The sequence below is a fragment of the Hordeum vulgare genome, chromosome 1H (assembly GCF_904849725.1).
Source record: "Hordeum vulgare subsp. vulgare chromosome 1H, MorexV3_pseudomolecules_assembly, whole genome shotgun sequence".
Taxonomy (NCBI): Eukaryota; Viridiplantae; Streptophyta; class Magnoliopsida; order Poales; family Poaceae; genus Hordeum; species Hordeum vulgare.
In genome coordinates, this window is record NC_058518.1 from 448,992,790 (window position 1) to 449,001,085 (window position 8,296).

Sequence of the window (8,296 nt, forward strand, 5' to 3'; positions counted from 1 at the left end):
CATCCGGTATGTTCAAGCTCCCAAGAAGGAGGGAAGCGAGAAGGCCAAGCTTGCAACGGTGGAACAGGAGATCTTCAAGTGCCAAGGGATGGCGGAGTGTGGTGTGAGTGCTAACCACTCCATGATCACGGATTTCATTCGATAAAATAAGCTGGACACCAAGAATGTGGGGGGAGATTATCTCTAAGATTTAAGATCGGATCGATCACCTCCAAGGTCAAAACTATGAGTATGAATCTAGGTTTCAAAGGATGAGCTTTGCTGCTGGTTTCAGGACTCATGAGACAAAAATTTATTTCTATGACAGGGAGTCTACACCGTGCAGTACTAAGGACACTCCCGCTAGACCACCACCATCACCCAAGGAGGACGCTTGAGTATTTGGGTATGGGCACCACCCTTGGCTTGTTCCAAGCTTGGGGGTGCCCCAGTATCGTATCACCATCACTTCCATCATTACTATCTATTTTAGTTCGATCCTTAGTTTTTTTGTGATTTAGAGAAATAAATTCCAGATTTTCTTTGCTGAGGATTTTTGCTTTGAGTTTCATCTATCCTTGCAATCATGTATGCGAGATATATAATAAAGATTAGTTGAGCTTTTGTGGTTTACCCATGGGCACCCATCATCATAGCATGTCAATAAAAAGAAAGATATAGATCACATGCTCATCCCATGAGAAGTAATGACATCACACAAAAAAGGTATAAGTGATAAAAGTTGTTGATAATAAACAAACATAGTAATTTTTATTGTTGCAATCTAAGCAAAATTATGATAGAGGAGGGGAGACTCACATACAAATACACTATCCTAAACATCTTTTATGATTGTGAGCCTTCATCAAATATTATATAATGATCAAGTGTTGATGTTGGACATGGAAGGCAGCGTAATGATCATGATAGTTTATATTCACATAGAAGTTATATCGTCTTGGATCCTTCAACATGTGATGCTTGCCTTAGATCATTTGCTAGCCCAAAAATTATGCACAAAGTAGAGATACTACGTGTGCATCCATAATTGTGAAACCCAGTTTCTTGCTAAGAGAGTCCACAATACCTACCTATGGATTGAGTAAGATCCTTCAAGTAAGTTGTCATTGGTGCATCAAGAAATAAAAATTGCTCCTAAATATGTATAATCTTTTGTTGCAAGGGAAAATAAACTGTGTACTATCTTGTGATGGCAAAGAAATAAAAGCGACAAAGTGCATAATAAAGTTTGCTATCATAAGGGGCAATATAAAGCGACGTTCCCTTGCATTAAGAGTTCACACATCCAAAAAAATTAAAAGTGCATGACAACCTCGGATTCCCTCTACGAAGGGCCTATCTTTTACTTGCAGGAGTTTAACTCCGTGCTTGAGTCAATTAAGTTTGTTCCTCTTCTAACCTAATAATTCTATAGTGGTAAACATCATGTGTCGAGGAAAGATTCAGATTTATGTATCCAAGTGAATGCACATGATCATGATTTATTATTCTTGACATTATCCTTGAGATAAATAAGTTGGGTGGAAAATCACTTAAGCCCCCATCTTCCTATGTGTCCTACAGAAACATGAGCTCCAAAAATATGCCTTGAATGTGAGCAATCATAGATGATTAAATGATAGTTGAGTATGTGAACTTGCCAAAAATAAAGCTATTACATAGACTCTCCTCTGGATTATGATGAATTATGATTGCCCTAATGACTGAGAACATAGTTTGTTGATTTTCAGTAAAGTTTATGCTTCATACTCCAAGAATTCTGAAAGGACTGTTGCTTATTTATGAGAGATTTTACGAAACAAGATCGTTGGTGCCACCTTCTAAAGCGGTACCGTTTCATAGTTTTTAGAGTCTATGTGAACGTCACGCGGCCTGCACAGCCGGTGAGGGGGCGATGGAGTAGTCGATGTACACCGAGATGGGCGTGAAGCTGATTTTCATGCTCGACGCGTACGTGAACAAAACCGTCTCGTTTGCATGCACGGGTTGGTCGTCATTGAGGGTGCAGAGCGCATCGTTGTCAAGACTGACTTACAGCTGGGGCATTCCCACAGTTGGATCTCGTATGTACGTATTGTAGAGATTAGATTACTTTATAGTTGTTGCTGGGCTATGCTTATAACAACCGGGATGTTGCTGGAATGGGGTATCCTGTCATTTCTATCCTATTACCAAGACTAGCGAATATACTCACATATGCTTAATAGATACAATGGATCATGTGCTTAGCCGATACTCTTGGTTTTCTCTCTCGATTCCCCATTCGATCTACTCAGTTCTTGCGAAATCACTAGCGGGATCTGACAAATTGGTATTCAGAGCAAGGCTTTCCTGAGCCAAAATTTCCCCTCTTTTTCGTGAGGAGAGATTCCCACCCAACTACCCTACCGATGCTCTGTGTTGACCTGATCTGAGCATGATATGCTATGGCAATGCTGGGGGCGGTGATCTGAACCAGGGCGGAGTTGGTGGCGGTGAACCGTTCGGCTCCAAATCAGTAGTGAGGATGGGTTGCTAGAGATCACTTCTCTAGCGGTAAAATTCCTGATCCGTTGCTGGTTCGTGCAGTTTTGGAGGTGTGGATTGAGAAGGTGGCAGGATTTGGGAAGAGAGACTCATTACTGGTAGAATTCAGGCAGTACAATTCCCTCTCTCTTTTTTTCAGATCAAGGCGATGGGGCGTCTGAAGGCGATTGACAATGCGGATCTTTAGGAGGTGTTGTCCCCGTGTGATGATTTTGGCGTGCTGTAGAAGGATAGCTCACTGATGCGTGCAAAGGTATCTAAATTGTAGGTAGATGTGCAATCTATTGGGTCCAAATAGGCAGAGATTTCTCAGCAAGTTGGAGGCATTGATGAAGCAGTATTTGATCTGAGCAAATAGTTATCACCAATCAGTTCTGCCTTAAACAATATGAAGCAATCTAGCGAGATGCACCAAGGAGAAGATCATCACCCAAGTTCGAGTCAATTGGTTAAGTCTCCCACTTTACAACAAGAGTATATCGGTGTTCACCATAATAGAGCAGATCTTCTTAGGAAATAACTGGAGTAAGAAAAAGGAAAAACAAGAATAATAGAAGAATTGCAATTGCAGAATTTACCTCCCATTCGAGTGAACAGACAAACAGTTCCTCCTGGTTATGATGTTCAGCAGAGACAAGACCAAACAAGTAGAGTGGCCACTCCAATGATTGCTAGAGATGCAGGAAACACTCCCATCTTCAACAAGTACTATAATCCAACCAAGGATAGACAAATGTGGCAAGGATACCACACAACCTATGAACAGGAAATGCAAGCACAGTTCATGAAGTCCATAACCAAGGGTCCAAAGTTGGATTTCCCTAGGTTCTCTAGTGAAGATCCTATGGGATGGATTAGGCAGTGCAACAAATACTTCCAAATGTCAGTTGCACCTGAAGAATATAAGGTCTCCTTAGCTCAGATGTATATCATTGATGAAGCTGATACATTGTTAAGAAGATCTGGCCTCCTAAAGAAACAATTGTCGTGGAAATAATTTAGAGAAGTGGTAAAAAGATTCTCAAGTTAAGGATCCTATGATTTAACTGAAAAATTCAACACTCTCAAACATGGGAACAATTCAGTGTATGAATATACCAAGTTGTCTAAAGATTTAATGGCAGAAGTACAGGAAGAAAATCGAGAGCTGGGTGAACTTTGGTTTGTCAAATGTTTTGTAAATGGACTAAGAGATGGAATCAAATATCAGATCAGACCTCACGAACCACAAACACTCACATATGCCTATTGTTTAGCAAAAGAGGTGGAACCCTGCCATCCTCCTATGGTTCTTCAAACAAAGAAGCCTAGTTTTTTTTATAACAATTTCTTTCAGAAACAGCAGGTCAACATACATAATAAGTCTTCAACTTCTGCTACTCCGCAATACCGAGCACCGGCAAAACAACGTGAGACAACTTTTTTCAGCAACCAAACATTCAGAAAACCTGGAGAATGTTGGAGATGTGGTTACAAATGGGTACATGGTCACAAGTGTAAGCTAATTCCCAATGTCCATTTAATGCAACAAGAAAATACAGATCATGAGGATATGGCTGAGGAGATCATACAACAAGAAGAAATCAATGAAGAGGAGGAACATGTAATGTTTGTTTTTGCTCATGCTATTGGGCATCAGTTTCCTACCACAACACCAACAGTCATTGTGCACATCAATGGAAAAAGAGGAGTAGCATTACTGGATTCTGGCAGTACAACTTCTTTCCTTAGCCAGGATTTTGCTATCAAATGTAACTGTGACTTAATTCTAGTTAAACCAAGAGCTATTGCTGTTGTTCGAGGTGGCAAACTCATGTCTACTCCTGTAGCTCCAAAGTGTGCATTTCAATTAGCTAAGCTCAAAATTTTCCATGATTTCAGGGTACTTCCACTCCCTAGTCATGATACAATCTTAGGGTATGATTGGTTTGCCACTTTCAGTCCTGTTGCTTTCAACATTCTAGCAAATACTTTAAGTTTCACTTTCCAAGGAAAGAAAACTATATCCACTGCTATCTATAACAATGCTGAGACAGTCAAAGAAGTGCCAGCAAAACAGCTAGTAAAATCTTGGAAAAAGGAGCAGAAGGATTTTTTTTGCAAATGCACAATATAGTTTTGGAAGCACCAAAGGGTTTCCAAACTACTCCTCAGCTACAAAAATTACTCTTGGCTATGCTGATCTGTTTGAAGAGCCTGCATCACTCCCTCCTCATAGGAGTTTGACCACACAATTCCTCTAAAACTACTCCCCATTCAAGACCTTATAGTGTTCCTCGGCATCAAAAGCAAGAAATGGAAGAGCAAATCAAGAAATTGCTAGCTGCTCAATTTATTAGACACAACGAGAGTCCATATGTAGCCCTTGTTCTATTAGTAAAAAAGAAAGATGGTTCAATGAGGCTGTGTACCGATTTCAAAAAATTAAATGCTCCTACAATCAAGAACAAATTCCCTATACTTGTCATAGAGGATCTGTTGGATGAACTACATGGAGCTAAATACTTCTCCAAATTGGACTTCAGAGCATGCTATCATCAGATAAGGATGCACCCTGAAGATGTCCCTAAAATAGCTTTCAGAACATTCTTAGGCCACTTTGAATATTTGGTCATGCCATTTGGTCTTTCCAATGCATGAGGTACCTTTGAGGCAGTTATGAATGATATATTTGGCCCTTATCTGAGGAAGTTTGTCTTGGTTTTCTTTGATGATATACTCATCTAGAGTAAAACACTCAAAGATCATTTAGCACACATACAAACAATTTTATAGATTCTCAAACATAACCAGTTGTGTGCAAAATTGTCCAAATGTGTGTTTGGTGTGGAACAAGTGGAATACTTAGGACATGTTATATATGCAGAAGGAGTGGCAACATATCCAAAGAAAATACAAGCTATAATGGACTAGCCTACTCTAGATAATGCTACCGAGCTGAGAAGTTTTTTGGGCTTAGCTAGGTATTGCAGAAGATTTATCAAAAATTATGGCCTGACCTGTAGACCTTTGCACGACTTATTGAAGAAAGGCCAATTTTGTTGGTCAGAAATTCATACTCAAGCATTCCACCAAGTCCAAAAAGCACTCATTACTGCTCCTGTATTAGCTCTACCTGATTTTTAACAACCCTTCATTTTGGAAACTGATGCATCACGCAAAGGCATTGGACCAGTATTAATGCAACAAGGCAAACCAATAGCTTTTTACAGCGCAACCTTATGCCCAAGAAATGCTGCTATGTCCACATATGAAAAAGAATGATTGGCAATCTTGGAAGCCCTGAAAAGATGGAGACATTATCTGTTAGGAAGAGAATTAGTGATAAAGACTGACCAACAATCTCTCAAATTCATTACAGATCAAAAGATCACTGAAGGGGTTCAACATAAGTTAATGATGAAATTGTTGGAATTTAATTTCAAGATCCAGTATAAGAAAGGAGTGATGAACAAAGTGGATGATGCTCTATACAAAGTAATACCATCTTGCATGGCATTATCTACTGTAACACCTCTATGGGCACAAGAGTTAGTGGATAGCTACCAACATGACCTTGTATCAAAACAATTGCTGGAAAAACTTGTGCTTCAACCTTCACATACTATTGAGGATCACTAATTGGTAGAAGGTATTATCAGATACAGAGGAAGAATCTTAGTTGGTAATGTCCAAGAATTGAAAATATGGTTACTAGAAGCTCTGCACATCTCTCCAGTTGGGGGTCATTCAGGCTTGAGAGCTACATATCAAAGAGTTAAGAGCATCTTTTATTGGCCTGGTATGAAACATGAAGTGGAAACTTTTATTACAGCCTGCCCCATTTGTCAAAGAGCTAAACATGAAAAGTGTTTGCAACCTGGGTTATTGGACCCTCTTCCTATAGCTGACATGGCATGGCAACATATTTCAATGGATTTTATTCAAGGACTGCCCAAGTCATAGGGAAAGGAAGTGATATTAGTGGTGGTTGAAAGATTGACCAAGTATGTGTTGGGGAACGTCGCATGGGAAACAAAAAATTTCCTACACGCACGAAGACCTATCATGGTGATGTCCATCTACGAGAGGGGATGTTCGATATACGTACCCTTGTAGACCGCACAGTAGAAGCGTTAAGAAACGCGGTTGATGTAGTGGAACGTCCTCACGTCCCTCGATCCGCCCCGCGAACCGTCCCGCGATCAGTCCCACGATCTAGTGCCGAACGTACGACACCTCCGCGTTCAGCACACGTACAACTCGACGATGATCTCGGCCTTCTTGATCCAGCAAGAGAGACGAAGAGGTAGATGAGTTCTACGGCAGCGTGACGGCGCTCCGGAGGTTGGTGGTGATCTTATCTCAGCAGGGCTCCGCCCGAGCTCCGCAGAAACGCGATCTAGAGGTAAAACCGTGCAGATATGTGGTCGGGCTGCTGTGGCAAAGTTGTCTCAAATCAGCCCTAAAACCTCCGTATATATAGGGGGAAGAGGGGGAGCCTTGCCTTGGGGTCCAAGGACCCCCAAGGACTTCGGCCGAGCCAAGGGGGGCAACCCTCCCCTTCCAAACCGAGTCCAACTAGGTATGGAAGGAGGAGTCCTTCCCCCTTTTCCCACCTCCTCTTTTTTTTCTTTTCTCTTTGATTTTCTTCCTATGGCGCATAGGGCCTTCTTGGGCTGTCCCACCAGCCCACTAAGGGCCGGTGCGCCACCCCCAAGGCCTATGGGCTTCCCCGGGGTGGGTTGCCCCCCCGGTGAACACCCGGAACCCATTCGTCATTCCCGGTACATTCCCGGTAACTCCGAAAACCTTCCGCTAATCAAATGAGGTCATCCTATATATCAATCTTCGTTTCCGGACCATTCCGGAAACCCTCGTGACGTCCGTGATCTCATCCGGGACTCCGAACAACATTCGGTAACCAACCATATAACTCAAATACACATAATACAACGTCTAACCTTAAGTGTGCAGACCGTGCGGGCTCGAGAACTATGTAGACATGACCCGAGAGACTCCTCGGTCAATATCCAATAGCGGGACCTGGATGCCCATATTCGATCCTACATATTCTACGAAGATCTTATCGTTTGAACCTTAGTGCCAAGGATTCATATAATCTCGTATGTCATTCCCTTTGTCCTTCGGTATGTTACTTGCCCGAGATTCGATCGTCAGTATCCGCATACCTATTTCAATCTCGTTTACCGGCAAGTCTCTTTACTCGTTCCGTAATACAAGATCCCGCAACTTACACTAAGTCACATTGCTTGCAAGGCTTGTGTGTGATGTTGTATTACCGAGTTGGCCCCGAGATACCTCTCCGTCACACGGAGTGACAAATCCCAGTCTCGATCCATACTAACTCAATGAACACCTTCGGAGATACCTGTAGAGCATCTTTATAGTCACCCAGTTACGTTGCGACGTTTGATACACACAAAGTATTCCTCCGGTGTCAGTGAGTTATATGATCTCATGGTCATAGGAACAAATACTTGACACGCAGAAAACAGTAGCAATAAAATGACACGATCAACATGCTACGTCTATTAGTTTGGGTCTAGTCCATCACGTGATTCTCCTAATGACGTGATCCAGTTATCAAGCAACAACACCTTGTTCATAATCAGAAGACACTGACTATCTTTGATCAACTGGCTAGCCAACTAGAGGCTTGCTAGGGACAGTGTTTTGTCTATGAATCCACACATGTATATAAGTCTTCATTCAATATAATTATAGCATGGATAATAAACGATTATCTTGATACAGGAATTATAATAAT